The 15,443-nt window shown below is 53.0% G+C and overlaps 1 protein-coding gene across 1 annotated transcript in view; it reads left to right on the plus strand.

Moving 5' to 3' along the window:
* Positions 1-5,660: 5,660 nt before the first annotated feature.
* Positions 5,661-15,443, plus strand: part of LOC147107970 (unconventional myosin-IXb-like) — a 100,122-nt gene continuing 90,339 nt past the window's right edge. The window contains exon 1 of the mRNA XM_086005978.1: positions 5,661-6,528. The gene's annotated coding sequence lies outside the window, so the exon portion shown is untranslated. The remainder of the gene's footprint in view (positions 6,529-15,443) is intronic.

Raw genomic sequence — 15,443 nt, forward strand, 5'->3', positions numbered from 1 at the left:
GGCACCTTATCGAATGCCTTTTGGAAATCCAAATATACTACATCCACTGGTTCCCCTTTATCTACCCTGCTAGTTACATCTACAAAAAACGTTAATAAATTTGTCAAACATGATTTCCTTTTCATAAAACCATGTTGACTCTGCCCAATCATGTTGTGATTTTCTAAGTGCCCTGACATCACTTCCTTGACAATGGATTCCAGCATTTTCCCAACGACTGATGTCAGGCTAACTGGCCTGTCGTTCCCGGTTTTCTCTTTCCCTCCTTTCTTGAATAGCGAGGTTACGTTTGTGACCTTCCAATCCGCTGGGACCTTTCATGAACTATCGAATTTTGGAAGATCACAACCAATGCATCCACTATCTCAGAACCCGAGGATGTAGGCCGTCAGGTCCAGGGGATTTGTCGGCTTTTAGTCCCGTTAGTTTCTCTAGTACTTTTTCTCGACTGATATCAATTACTTTAAGTTTCTCGCTCTCATTAGCCACTTGGTTCCCCACTATTTTTGGTATGTTTTTTGTGTCTTCCACTGTGAAGACAAATACAAAATATTTGTTTAAAACCTCTGCCATTTCCTTGTTACCCAATATATTTTCTCCTGTTTCTGCCTCTAAGGGACCAACGCTTACTTTTGCTACTCTCTTCCTTTTTACATATACTGTTGGCAGCAACCTGCACGCACAACCGTGAGCACCGGATTCGGTTTCCCAATTTAGTCCCCTCCTCTCCTGAAGGTGCTGACTCTCACTGGGGTACGGGTCCCCTCCTCTCCTGAAGGTGCTGACTCTCACTGGGGTACGGGTCCCCTCCTCTCCTGAAGGCGCTGACTCTCACTGGGGTACGGGTCCCCTCCTCTCCTGAAGGCGCTGACTCTCACTGGGGTACGGGTCGCCTCCTCTCCTGAAGGTGCTGACTCTCACTGGGGTACGGGTCCCCTCCTCTCCTGAAGGTGCTGACTCTCACTGGGGTACGGGTCCCCTCCTCTCCTGAAGGTGCTGACTCTCACTGGGGTACGGGTCCCCTCCTCTCCTGAAGGTGCTGACTCTCACTGGGGTACGGGTCCCCTCCTCTCCTGAAGGTGCTGACTCTCACTGGGGTACGGGTCCTCTCCTCTCCTGAAGGTGCCGATTCTCACTGGGGTACGGGTCCCTCCTCTCCTGAAGGTGCTGACTCTCACTGGGGTACGGGTCCCTCCTCTCCTGAAGGCGCTGACTCTCACTGGGGTACGGGTCCCCTCCTCTCCTGAAGGTGCTGACTCTCACTGGGGTACGGGTCCCTCCTCTCCTGAAGGTGCTGACTCTCACTGGGGTACGGGTCCTCTCCTCTCCTGAAGGTGCTGACTCTCACTGGGGTACGGGTCCCTCCTCTCCTGAAGGTGCTGACTCTCACTGGGGTACGGGTCCTCTCCTCTCCTGAAGGTGCTGACTCTCACTGGGGTACGGGTCCTCTCCTCTCCTGAAGGTGCTGACTCTCACTGGGGTACGGGTCCTCTCCTCTCCTGAAGGTGCCGATTCTCACTGGGGTACGGGGCCCCTCCTCTCCTGAAGGTGCTGACTCTCACTGGGGTACGGGTCCCCTCCTCTCCTGAAGGTGCTGACTCTCACTGGGGTACGGGTCGCCTCCTCGCCTGAAGGTGCTGACTCTCACTGGGGTACGGGTCCCCTCCTCTCCTGAAGGTGCTGACTCTCACTGGGGTACGGGTCCCCTCCTCTCCTGAAGGTGCTGACTCTCACTGGGGTACAGGTCCCCTCCTCTCCTGAAGGTGCTGACTCTCACTGGGGTACGGGTCCCCTCCTCTCCTGAAGGTGCTGACTCTCACTGGGGTACGGGTCCTCTCCTCTCCTGAAGGTGCCGATTCTCACTGGGGTACGGGTCCCCTCCTCTCCTGAAGGTGCTGACTCTCACTGGGGTACGGGTCCCTCCTCTCCTGAAGGTGCTGACTCTCACTGGGGTACGGGTCGCCTCCTCGCCTGAAGGTGCTGACTCTCACTGGGGTACGGGTCCTCTCCTCTCCTGAAGGTGCCGATTCTCACTGGGGTACGGGTCCCCTCCTCTCCTGAAGGTGCTGACTCTCACTGGGGTACGGGTCCCTCCTCTCCTGAAGGTGCTGACTCTCACTGGGGTACGGGTCGCCTCCTCTCCTGAAGGTGCTGACTCTCACTGGGGTACGGGTCCCCTCCTCTCCTGAAGGTGCCGATTCTCACTGGGGTACGGGTCCCCTCCTCTCCTGAAGGTGCTGACTCTCACTGGGGTACGGGTCCCCTCCTCTCCTGAAGGTGCTGACTCTCACTGGGGTACGGGTCCTCTCCTCTCCTGAAGGTGCCGATTCTCACTGGGGTATGGGCCCCCTCCTCTCCTGAAGGTGCTGACTCTCACTGGGGTACGGGTCCCCTCCTCTCCTGAAGGTGCTGACTCTCACTGGGGTACGGGTCCCCTCCTCTCCTGAAGGTGCTGACTCTCACTGGGGTACGGGTCCCCTCCTCTCCTGAAGGCGCTGACTCTCACTGGGGTACGGGTCCCCTCCTCTCCTGAAGGCGCTGACTCTCACTGGGGTACGGGTCGCCTCCTCTCCTGAAGGTGCTGACTCTCACTGGGGTACGGGTCCCCTCCTCTCCTGAAGGTGCTGACTCTCACTGGGGTACGGGTCCCCTCCTCTCCTGAAGGTGCTGACTCTCACTGGGGTACGGGTCCCCTCCTCTCCTGAAGGTGCTGACTCTCACTGGGGTACGGGTCCCCTCCTCTCCTGAAGGTGCTGACTCTCACTGGGGTACGGGTCCTCTCCTCTCCTGAAGGTGCCGATTCTCACTGGGGTACGGGTCCCCTCCTCTCCTGAAGGTGCTGACTCTCACTGGGGTACGGGTCCCTCCTCTCCTGAAGGTGCTGACTCTCACTGGGGTACGGGTCCTCTCCTCTCCTGAAGGTGCTGACTCTCACTGGGGTACGGGTCCCTCCTCTCCTGAAGGTGCTGACTCTCACTGGGGTACGGGTCCTCTCCTCTCCTGAAGGTGCTGACTCTCACTGGGGTACGGGTCCTCTCCTCTCCTGAAGGTGCTGACTCTCACTGGGGTACGGGTCCTCTCCTCTCCTGAAGGTGCCGATTCTCACTGGGGTACGGGGCCCCTCCTCTCCTGAAGGTGCTGACTCTCACTGGGGTACGGGTCCCCTCCTCTCCTGAAGGTGCTGACTCTCACTGGGGTACGGGTCGCCTCCTCGCCTGAAGGTGCTGACTCTCACTGGGGTACGGGTCCCCTCCTCTCCTGAAGGTGCTGACTCTCACTGGGGTACGGGTCCCCTCCTCTCCTGAAGGTGCTGACTCTCACTGGGGTACGGGTCCCCTCCTCTCCTGAAGGTGCTGACTCTCACTGGGGTACGGGTCCCCTCCTCTCCTGAAGGTGCTGACTCTCACTGGGGTACGGGTCCTCTCCTCTCCTGAAGGTGCCGATTCTCACTGGGGTACGGGTCCCCTCCTCTCCTGAAGGTGCTGACTCTCACTGGGGTACGGGTCCCTCCTCTCCTGAAGGTGCTGACTCTCACTGGGGTACGGGTCGCCTCCTTGCCTGAAGGTGCTGACTCTCACTGGGGTACGGGTCCTCTCCTCTCCTGAAGGTGCCGATTCTCACTGGGGTACGGGTCCCCTCCTCTCCTGAAGGTGCTGACTCTCACTGGGGTACGGGTCCCTCCTCTCCTGAAGGTGCTGACTCTCACTGGGGTACGGGTCGCCTCCTCTCCTGAAGGTGCTGACTCTCACTGGGGTACGGGTCCCCTCCTCTCCTGAAGGTGCCGATTCTCACTGGGGTACGGGTCCCCTCCTCTCCTGAAGGTGCTGACTCTCACTGGGGTACGGGTCCCCTCCTCTCCTGAAGGTGCTGACTCTCACTGGGGTACGGGTCCTCTCCTCTCCTGAAGGTGCCGATTCTCACTGGGGTACGGGTCCCCTCCTCTCCTGAAGGTGCTGACTCTCACTGGGGTACGGGTCCCTCCTCTCCTGAAGGTGCTGACTCTCACTGGGGTACGGGTCGCCTCCTCGCCTGAAGGTGCTGACTCTCACTGGGGTACGGGTCCTCTCCTCTCCTGAAGGTGCTGACTCTCACTGGGGTACGGGTCCTCTCCTCTCCTGAAGGCGCTGACTCTCACTGGGGTACGGGTCCCCTCCTCTCCTGAAGGCGCTGACTCTCACTGGGGTACGGGTCCCCTCCTCTCCTGAAGGCGCTGACTCTCACTGGGGTACGGGTCCCCTCCTCTCCTGAAGGCGCTGACTCTCACTGGGGTACGGGTCCCCTCCTCTCCTGAAGGCGCTGACTCTCACTGGGGTACGGGTCCCCTCCTCTCCTGAAGGTGCTGACTCTCACTGGGGTACGGGTCCCCTCCTCTCCTGAAGGTGCTGACTCTCACTGGGGTACGGGACCCTCCTCTCCTGAAGGTGTTGACTCTCACTGGGGTGATTGTCTGATCTGTAAGTGGTAACTCTGAATCTGTGGCCCTAGACAGTGAGTGTTCAGGTATTCACGGGGCGAGGGTAGTCACCGTCTGATACAATCCCCACAGAATAAATCTTCATTGCAGGAGTGGTTTTAGCCGTGGCTCAGTGGGCAGCACTCTCGCCTCTGAATCAGAAGGTTGTGGGTTCCAGTCCCACTCCAGAGACTTGACCACAAAATCCAGGCCCGCAAACCCAGTGCAGTGCTGAGGGAGCGCTGCACTGTCAGGTGCCGTCTTTCAGATGAGACGTTAAACCGAGGCCCCGTCTGCTCTCTCAGGTGGATGTAAAAGATCCCACGGCCACTATTTGAAGAGGAGCAGGGGAGTTCTCCCTGGTGTCCTGGTTAATATTTATCCTTCAACCAACATCAATAAAAACAGATTATCTGGTCATTATCACATTGTTGTTTGTGGGAGCTTGCTGTGCGCAAATTGGCCGCCGCGTTTCCTACATTACAACAGTGACTACACTTCAACAAGTGCTTCATTGGCTGTAAAGCACTTTGGTGAAAGGTGCGATATCAAAGCAAGTTCTTGTTGAAGTAACAACAGGAAACACTGGAAACACTCAGCAGGCCAGGCAACATCCGTGGAGAGAGAAACGGAGTTAACGTTTCAGGTCTGGGACCCTTCGTCAGAACTGGAAAAAGCTGGAGATGTAACAGATATTAAACAGGTGCAGAGACAGGAGGGGAGGAAGGAATATTCTGTGCTTTTGTAAGAGGCAGGAAAGATAAAATGTTGCAAATGGGAATGGCAAAAATCATACAGCATGAAAATGGGGGCAGGGGTTATGGTCTGAAATTGTTGAACTCGATGTTGAGTCCAGAAAGCTCTAAAGTGTCTAATCGAAAGATGAGGTGCTGTTCCTCGAGCTTACATTGAGCTTCATTGGAACAGTGCAATAGCCCGAGGACAGAGAGATCAGAGCGGGAGTGGAGCGGAGAATTAAAGTGACAGGTGACTGGAAGCTCGGGGTCACCCTTGCGGACTGAACGGAGGTGTTCCGCAAAGCGGTCGCCCAATCTGCGTTTGTTCTCCCCAGTGTAGAGGAGACCGCATCGTGAGCAGCGAATACAGTATACTAGATTGCAAGAAGTAAAAGTGCACCTTGAACAAGTTCTTGCTGACTTGGGCACAGGCTATTGTTGCCCACGAGGCTGAAATCCAGTATCTCTGCATTCCTCAGTGACCCTGCCTCCCCGTGCAGGCAGCACTGGGCTAGGCGGTGCCGCCTCACACGGCCGAATAACTGGGAGCCGGCTGCTTGGTGGAGGGACAGGAGAAGGTCATGTTACCCCAGCGAGAGTCAGCGCCTTTCGGAGAGAGGTCGGGCCACACAAGGGGCCTCAGACAGAGCGAGATATTCCGCCTGCTGCCGTCAGAAGGCGCTGACGGCTCGAGTCTGGAGCGCCCCGTCCATCGGAAACCGGCAGCGAGAGAGAGAAATGAGCAAAGAAAGGCGGAAACAGGAAAAAGTGAAGATTTGAGTTGAGTTGAGTTGCTGGAGCCGGAAGCGGCGGGGTGAGTGAGGCCGGACGGACCGGGGGCTCGGGCTGGTCACTTTCACACTCTCGCCAGAAACTGACACACGGTCCGCGGGAATGACTGAAACTCACAGCGGCTGAGATCGCGGGGGATTTCACCCAGAGCCCGGCCCGAGACACCCAGAGAGCCCGGGACACCCAGAGCCCGGCCCGGGACACCCAGAGAGCCCGGGACACCCAGAGCCCGGCCCGGGACACCCAGAGAGCCCGGGACACCCAGAGCCCGGCCCGGGACACCCAGAACACCGAGAGAACCCGGCCCGGGACACCCAGAACCCCGAGAGAACCCGGCCCGGGACACCCAGAACCCGGGACACCCAGAGAGCCCGACCGGGGACACCGAGAGAACCCGGGACACCCAGAACCTGGCCCGGGACACCGAGAGAGCCCAGCCCGGGACAGCGAGGGAACCCGGTCCGGGACACCGAGAGAGCCCGGCCCGGGACAGCGGGAGCCCAGGAGCCGGGACACCGGGAGCCGGGCCGCAGGATCCATCACTCGGTGAGGATTTTCTCTCTGGCTACACTTGGCTACAATGTTGCAGGTTTGTTGCGAGTTGCTGCCCCGGGTTCCGGGGAGAGTTACAATGTATCCCGCTCTGGAATGCCGGCCCGGGGTTACCGGGGGCGGGAGCCGCGGGTCCGGAGCCCCGCAACCCCTTCACCGACTCCCGGGCCCCGGACCCGGAGCGCCTCCAGCCGCTCAACTCGTTGCAAATGTAAGAATTCTTTCCCGTCTGTTTCCCCTGAGCTGCCTGGGGCAGGAGCCTGTGAATGGCGGGGAGGGGCCCTCGGGAGACCCGGGCCCGTTCCTGGCCCACAATCAGCAAGAACACTGTTTGCAGAATGTGATTCGCAACAGACCAGAAATCCCATGGAATTAAATCGGAATTTGACCAATCCCCTGGAGTTTCCTGCATCTCTGATCGTCAATCCCTAATCTCCCCTCCCCTCGGTCCCCCTCTCCTCCCCCATCATAAAAACATAGAAGATAGGAGCAGGAGTCGGCCATTCGGCCCCTCGAGCCTGCTCCCATTCAATGAGATCATGGCTGATCATCCAAATTCAGTACCCGGTCCCTGCCTTCTCCCCATACCCCTTGATCCCTTTAGCCTTAAGAAATATATCTAACTCCTTCTTGAATATATTTAATGAATTGGCCTCTACTGCCTTCTGTGGTAGAGAATTCCACAGGTTCACCACTCTCTGGGTGAAGAAATTCCTCCTCATCTCTGTCCTAAATGGCTTACCCCTTATCCTTAGACTGTGACCCCTGGTTCTGGACTCCCCGACCATCGGGAACATCCTTCCTGCATCTGGTCAATTCATTAAATATATTAAATTCATTAAATATATTCAAGAAGGAGTTGGATATATTTCTCAAGGCTAAAGGGATCAAGGGGTATGGGGAGAAAGCAGGGACCGGGTACTGAATTTGGATGATCAGCCATGATCTCACTGAATGGGAGCAGGCTCGAGGGGGTGAATGGCCTACTCCTGCTCCTATCTTCTATGTTTCTAGTCTGTCTAGTCCTGTTAGAATTTTATAAGTTTCAATGAGATCCCCACTCATTCTTCTAAACTCCAGCGAGTATAAGCTCAATCGACCCAATCTCTCCTCATACATCATTCCTGCCATCCCAGGTATCAGTCTGGTGAATCTTCGCTGCACTCCCTCCATGGCAAGAACATCCTTCCTCAGATAAGGCGACCAAAACTGCACACAATACTCAAGGTATGGTTTCACCAAGGCCCTGTACAACTGCAGCAAGACATCCTTGTTCCTGTACTCGAACCCTCTTGCTACGAAGGCCAACATACCATTTGCCGCCTTAACCGCCTGCTGCACCTGCATGCTTACCTTCAGTGACTGGTGCACAAGGACACCATTGCACTTCCCCTTCTCCCAATCTATTGCCATTCAGATAATAATCTGCCTTCCTGTTTTTGCCACCAAAGTGGATAACCTCACATTTATCCACATTATACTGCATCTGCCCAATCACTCAACCTGTCCAAATCATACTGGAGTTTCTCTGCATCCTCCTCACAGCACACACGCCCACCCAGCTTTGTGTCGTCTGCAAACTTGGAGATATTACATCTAGTTCCCTCGTCTAGATCATTAATATATATTGTGAATAGCTGGGGTCCTAGGACCGATCCCTGCGGTACCCCACTAGTCACTGCCTGCCACTCGGAAAAAGAGCCATTTATTCCAACTCTTTGCTTCCTGTCTGCCAACCAGTTCTCTATCCAAGTCAGTACCTTACCCCCAATCCCATGTGCCTTAACTTTACACGCTAATCTCTTATGCGGGACCTTATCGAAAGCCTTCTGAAAGTCCAAATACACCGCATCCACTGGTTCTCCCTTATCTATTCTACCAGTTACATCCTCAAAAAATTCCAGTAGATTAGTCAAGCACGATTTACCTTTTGTAAATCCATGTTGACTTTGTCCAATCCTGTCACTGTTTTCCAAGTGCTCTGCTATTACATCTTTTATAATGGACTCTAGCATTTTCCCCACTACCGATGTCAGGCTTACCGGTCTATAATTCCCTGTTTTCTCTCTACCACCTTTTTTGAATAGTGGGGTAACATTAGCTACCCTCCAATCCATGGGTACTGTCCCAGAGTCTATAGAATTTTGGAAGATGATCAGCAATGCATCTACTATTTCTAGGGCCACTTTCTTAAGTACCCTAGGATTAGATTATCAGGCCCTGGGGATTTATCGGCCTTCAATCCCGTCAATTTCCCTAACACCATTTCCCTACAAATACTGATTTCATTCAGTTCCTCCCTCTCATTGGACCCTATGTTCCCCGACATCTCTGGGAGGTTATTTGTGTCCTCCTTTGTGAAGACAGAACCAACGTATGTATTTAATTGGTCAGCCATTTCTTTGTTCCCCATTATAAATTCCCCTGATTCTGACTGCAAGGGACCTATGCTTGACTTCACCATTCTTTTTCTCTTCACATATCTATAGAAGCTTTTTACAGTCAGTTTTTATGTTCCCAACAAGCTTACTCTCATACTCTATTTCCCCCTCTTAATTAATCCCTTTGTCCTCCTTTGCTGAATCCTAAATTGCTCCCAATCCTGAAGTTTGCTGCTTTTTCTGGCCAATTTATATGTCCTCTCCTTGGACCTTATGCTATCCTAATTTCCCTTGTTAGCCACGGTTGAGTCACCTTTTTTTGTTTTATTTTTATGCCAAACAGGGATGAACAAATTCTGTAGTTCATCCATGCGATCTTTAAATGTTTGCCATTGCCTATCCACCGTCAACCCTTTAAGTAACATTCCCCAATCCATCCTACCCAACTTGCTCCTCATACCATCGTAGTTTCCTTTATTTAAATTCAGGACCCTAGTCTCTGAGTCAAATACCTCACTCTTCATCTTAATGAAGAATTCGATTATATTATGATCGCTCTGCCCCAAGGGGCCTCGCACAACAAGATTGCTAATCAATCCTTTCTCATTACATAATACCCAGTCTAAGATGGCCTGATCTCTAGTTGGTTCCTCGACATATTGGTCCAGGAAACCATCCCATATACACTCCAGAAATTCCTCCTCCACAGTATTGTTACTAATTTGGTTAGCCCAATCTATATGTAGATTAAAGTCACCCATGATAACTGCTGTGCCTTTATTGCACGCGTCTAATTTCCCGTTCAATGCCATCCCCAACCTCCGCATTACTGTTTGGGGGGTCTGTATACAACTCCCACTAATGTTTTCTGCCCCTTGGTATTTCTCAGCTCTACCCATACAGATTCCATATCATCAGAGCTAATATCCTTCCTTACAATTGTGTTAATCTCCTCTTTAACCAGCAATGCTACCCCACCTCCTTTTCCTTTTTGCCTGTCTTTCCTGAATATTGAATACCCCAGATGTTGAGTTCCCAGCCTTGGTCACCCTGGAGCCATGTTTTCGGAATTCCAATCATATCATATCCGTTTACATCTATTTGCGCAGCTAATTCATCCACGTTATTACAAATGCTCCTCGCATTAAGACACAAAGCCTTCAGGCTTGTTGTTTTAACACTCTTAGACCTTTTAGAATTATTATTTACTGTAGCCATGTTTGATTTAAACCCTTGATTTTGCTGAACTGCCACTTTTGCTTTTCTCTTCCTGTCTTTTGTTTCTATCCTTGTTTCCCTTTCCTCTGTCTCCCTGCACAGGTTCCCAACCCCCTGCCATTTTAGTTTAAACCCTCCCCAACAGCACTAGCAAACACTCCCCCTAGGACATCAGTCCCGGTCCTGCCCAGGTGCAAACCGTCCAGTTTGTACTGGTCCCCACCTCCCCCAGAACCGGTTCCAGTTGTCCCAGGAATTTGAATCCCTCCCCCCTTGCACCATTCCTCTAGCCACGTATTCATCTGAAATATCCTTCTATTTCTACTCTGACTAGCACGTGGGCACTGGTAGCAATCCTGAAATTACTACCTTTTGAGGTCCTGTTTTTTAATTTGCCTCCTAACTCCCTATATTCAGCTTTTAGGACCTCATCCCGGTTTTTACCTATATCGTTGGTACCTATATGCACCACGACAACTGGCTGTTCACCCTCCCCCTCCAAAATGCTCTGCAGCTGCTCTGAGACATCCTTGACCCTTGCACCAGGGAGGCAACATATCATCCTGGAGTCTTGTTTGCAGCCGCAGAAACGCCTATCTATTCCCCTTACAATAGAGTCCCCTATTACTATAGCTCTCCCACTCTTTTTTCCTCCCGTCCTGTGCAGCAGAACCACCCACAGTGCCATGAAGTTGGCTGCTGCTGTCTTCCTCCAATAAGCCATCTCCCTCAACAATATCCAAAGTGGTATATCTGAGCGGGGGATAGCCACAGGGGACCCCCTGCACTACCTGCCTGCGCCTACTACTCTGCCTGGCAGTCACCCATTCCCTTCCTGCCTGTGCAGCCTTTACCTGCGGTGTGACCAACTCATTAAACGTGCTATCCATGACGTCCTCAGCATCACGAATGCTCCAGTATGCATCCATTCGCAGCTCCAGCGCCGCAATGCGACTGGATACACTTCCCACACACATGGTCGTCAAGGACACAGGAAGTGTCCCTGATTTTCCACATAGTGCAGGAGGAGCATACCACGGGGGCCGAGCTGTGCTGCCATGACTTACCCTTTAATTAATTCAAATTAAATTAAATCAAATCAATACCAGTAATTACACTACAATTAAATGATATACTCAAGGGCCCTTGTTTACGGGCACTCCCACGCTACACAACAGACATACTAGAATCTATAAACCACAAAATTTAAGTTTGGAAAAAAGCGAGAAAGAGAGAAATACTCACCAACCAATCACTTACCTGCTTTCTGGTGACGTCCCACTTAGATTACTTTTTACTTCTCTCTCTCCTCTCGCAGGTCACCCTCTGCCCCCTCCCCCATCGATCCCCCTCTCCTCTTTCCCCCCCCCCCCCATCGGTCCCACTCTCCTCCCCCCCCCCCCCCCCAACGCCATCGGTCCCCCCTCCCCTCTCCTGTTTCCCCCCCCTCCCATCGGTCCCCCTCTTCCCCCCCCCCCCCCCAAAATCGGGTCCCCCCTCTCCTCCCTCCCCCTCCCCCATCGGTCCCCCCTCTCCTCCCTCCCCCTCCCCACATCGGGTCCCCCCTCTCCCCTCCTCCCCCCCCCCCCCCCCAAATCGGTCCCCCTCTTATCGGCTACCCCCTCCCCCACTGCAGGCGCAGTTTTTCCTATTAAGAAGCCGGTGATCAGCCAGCTGCGCAGCTTAAATGGGACGTTGGTTGTGATTCTGGTCCTGGAATAGGAACACAGAGGTCGCGAGTTCAAATCCCACCTTGTGAAATTGTATTTAATCGCGCCTTTTCCATACCTGGAACTCCCCAAAGTATGTTTGCAGTATAGTCCACTGTTGTGATAAGGCAAATATGGCAGCCAATATCACACACACAGCAAGATCTCTCAACCCCTCAATGTGATAAATGATCAGCTCATGTGTTTGCCTAAATGTTGACCAGAACACTGGGAGAATTCCCTGCTTTGCTTTGAATCATGCTGAGGGATCTTATAGACCCACTTGTCAAAGATACACGTACCTTGATTTAACATCTCCTCCGTAGGACGACATCTCCAACAATGCAGCACTCCCCTCAGTGCTGCCCTGAACTGTCTAACTGGATTATTTGCTCAAGTCTCGGGACTTAGTTCATTCATTGCAACTTGTCTTTGTGTAATAATACAAAAGTAATGAACATGCTACAAATCCCCACATCAGTGGGTCATTTAGCTTAAGTATCCTGCTCTCTTCGCCTTCTGATCCTGACCAAAGCTTGTCAATTACCGCGTTTACCAATTGCTGAGACAGGCTAACAAATTGCTTCCTATTTACAGTCTACCCGGCAACAACATCAAAGTTTAACTCCTCCCCATCTTAACTGTCTGTTGCCGCAGTGCCTTTTTAAAAAAAAAAAAAAAAAAAATTGTGTGAATACACTTGGCTCTAAAAACTCAAAACTCTTTTTCCAAATCCTTCCTGTGATCAAAGGAATTCCGAGATGTGGCAGAGCAGGGCTGGAGCTTCCGGTCTGATGGTCCAGTCCCCATGTCAGGTTTGATCTCTCAGACTTTGGAGGTTCTTGCTCCTTGCGAACTGCGACCCACGGAGCAATGTCTTCTGTTGCTGCTGGTCTGAGAGCTTGTCAATTGGTGGGGGGGTGATTTCCATCTTCTCTCCCTCCGACCCCCCTCTCTTTCTCTCTCCACCGCCCCCCCCCCCCCCAACACCTTGAGTATTGTGTGCAGTTTTGGTCGCCTTATCTGAGGAAGGATGTTCTTGCCATGGAGGGAGTGCAGCGAAGATTCACCAGGCTGCTACCTGGGATGGCAGGAATGACGTATGAGGAGAGATTGGGTCGATTGGGCTTGTACTCGCTGGAGTTTAGAAGAATGAGAGGGGATCTCATTGAAACTTATAAAATTCTGACAGAACTAGACAGACTAGATGCTGGAAGGATGTTCCCGATGGCGGGGGAGTCCAGAACCAGGGGTCACAGTCTAAGGATAAGGGGTAAGCCATTTAGGACAGAAATGAGGAGGAATTTCTTCACCCAGAGAGTGGTGAACCTGTGGAATTCTCTACCACAGAAGGCAGTGGAGGCCAATTCATTAAATATATTCAAGAAGGAGTTGGATATATTTCTTAAGGCTAAAGGGATCAAGGGATATGGGGAGAAAGCAGGGACCGGGGTACTGAATTTGGATGATCAGCCATGATCTCATTGAATGGCGGAGCAGGCTCGAGGGGCCGAATGGCCGACTCCTGCTCCTATCTTCGATGTTTATCACTAGGGTTTCAGTAGAGTGGAACGGGTGTGAATTTTGATGCGATGAGTATTTCAGTGTGGAACACACCCAACAGGGTATCGATTCCCACCGCCACCCCCCCCCTTCCAAACTTGGGTTGTGTTTGGAGAGAGCGTTTCGTTTTAAAAAAACATTTTCTTAAACAAGAAGTTGCATTTATACACCACCTTTAACAAATGACATTGTCAAAATCGCAGAGACTTGAGGAAAAAGCGGACATCGAGGCAAAGTAGGAGATATTAGGAGTGACCAAAAGCTTGGCCAAAGAGGTGGGTTTTAAGCAGGGTCTTGAAGGAGGAATGTGAGGCGGAGAGGTTTAGGGGGGGAATTCCAGAGCTCGGGGCCCAGGGAGCTGAAGGCACGGCCACCAATGGTGGGGAGGTGGAGGAATGTGCAAGAGGCCAAAGTCGGAGGAGCAGACTCTGGGCAGAGGGTTGAGGCCTGGATGAGGTTGCAGAGGTAGGGAGGGGTGAGACTATGAAGGGATTTAAGTACAATAATGGGAATTTTAAAATCGATGTGTTGGAGGACCGGGAGCCAATGTAGGTCAGCGAGCACAGGTGATTTGAACTTGGTGCGAGTTAGGACACGGGGCAGCAGAGTTTTGGATGAGCTGAAGTTTACGGAGGGTGGGAGGTGGGAGGCCGGCCAAGAGTGCGTTGGAATAGTCGAGTCTGGGGGTAACAAAGGCATGGACGAGGGTTTGATCATCAGATGGGCTGAGGCAGGGACGGAGACGGGCGATGTTACACAGGTGGAAGTAGGCGGTCTTAGTGATGGAGATACAACACCCCTCCCGTTCACAGCTGACCTGACCCTGACCTCACCTGGTGTCCACTAGCTGTAGTCATTGGGTAGTGATCAGGAGCAAGAACTCATGCTGATCCCTCTTCCCCAGCCCAAGGACGCTGAGGTCAATTGTGACATTCTGTTGCTGCCCCGACCTCCGATCATCTGACTCAGCACAGAGCGGGGCCTGGACTCCGGGATCTTTGAGTCAGTACCGCAGTGGTCAGTGCAATTACCCACTGAGATCTCGCTCAGCGTGGCAGTTGATGGTCTTCGTGTTCCAATTGGGGGGGTCCAAAGTTCATCTCTAGTACTGAATTCTGGCCTCTTGCACATCCCCGATTTCAATTACTTCACCATTGGCGGCCGTGCCTTCAGCTGCCTGGGCCCCGAGCTCTGGAATTCCCTCCCTCAACCTCTCCGCCTCTCTCTCCTCCTTTAAGACGCTCCTTAAAACCTCCCCCTTTGACCAAGCATTTAGTCACTTGTCCTAATATCTCCTTCAGTGGCTCGGTGTCAAATTTTGTTTGATAATCGCACCTGTGAAGCGCCTTGGGACGTTTTACTCGGTTAAAGGTGCTATACAAATGCAGGTTGTTGAATCGCAAGAGAGGGGCATCTCCTTGTTCAGCTGCTGAAGGGACCCAGTCTGCCATGTTGGATGGTAAAGGGAGAAAGGGGCATCTGCGGATGAATTTGCCCCAAGAATGCCCCCCTCCCTCCTCTTCCTGTCCCTCTTCCATATTCTATGTTCCCTCCTTCAGGCCCAAAGACCTCCCCAGATACAGGGGTGTGGGAGAGGGGTTAGAGGGACCTCCCCAGATACAGGGGAGTGGGAGAGGGGTTAGAGGGAGCTCCCCAGATACAGGAGTGTGAGAGAGGGGTTAGAGGGAGCTCCCCAGATACAGGAGTGTGAGAGAGGGGTTAGAGGGACCTCCCCAGATACAGGGGAGTGGGAGAGGGGTTAGAGGGAGCTCCCCAGATACAGGAGTGTGAGAGAGGGGTTAGAGGGAGCTCCCCAGATACAGGGGAGTGGGAGAGGGGTTAGAGGGACCTCCCCAGATACAGGGGTGTGGGAGAGGGGTTAGAGGGAGCTCCCCAGATACAGGGGAGTGGGAGAGGGGTTAGAGGGAGCTCCCCAGATACAGGGGAGTGGGGTTAGAGGGACCTCCCCAGATACAGGGGAGTGGGAGAGGGGTTAGAGGGAGCTACCCAGATACAGGGGAGTGGGAGAGGGGTTAGA

This window comes from Somniosus microcephalus, chromosome 13 (genome assembly GCF_052327205.1).
Source record: "Somniosus microcephalus isolate GS21.2 chromosome 13, FLI_Smic_1.0, whole genome shotgun sequence".
NCBI lineage: Eukaryota > Metazoa > Chordata > Chondrichthyes > Squaliformes > Somniosidae > Somniosus > Somniosus microcephalus.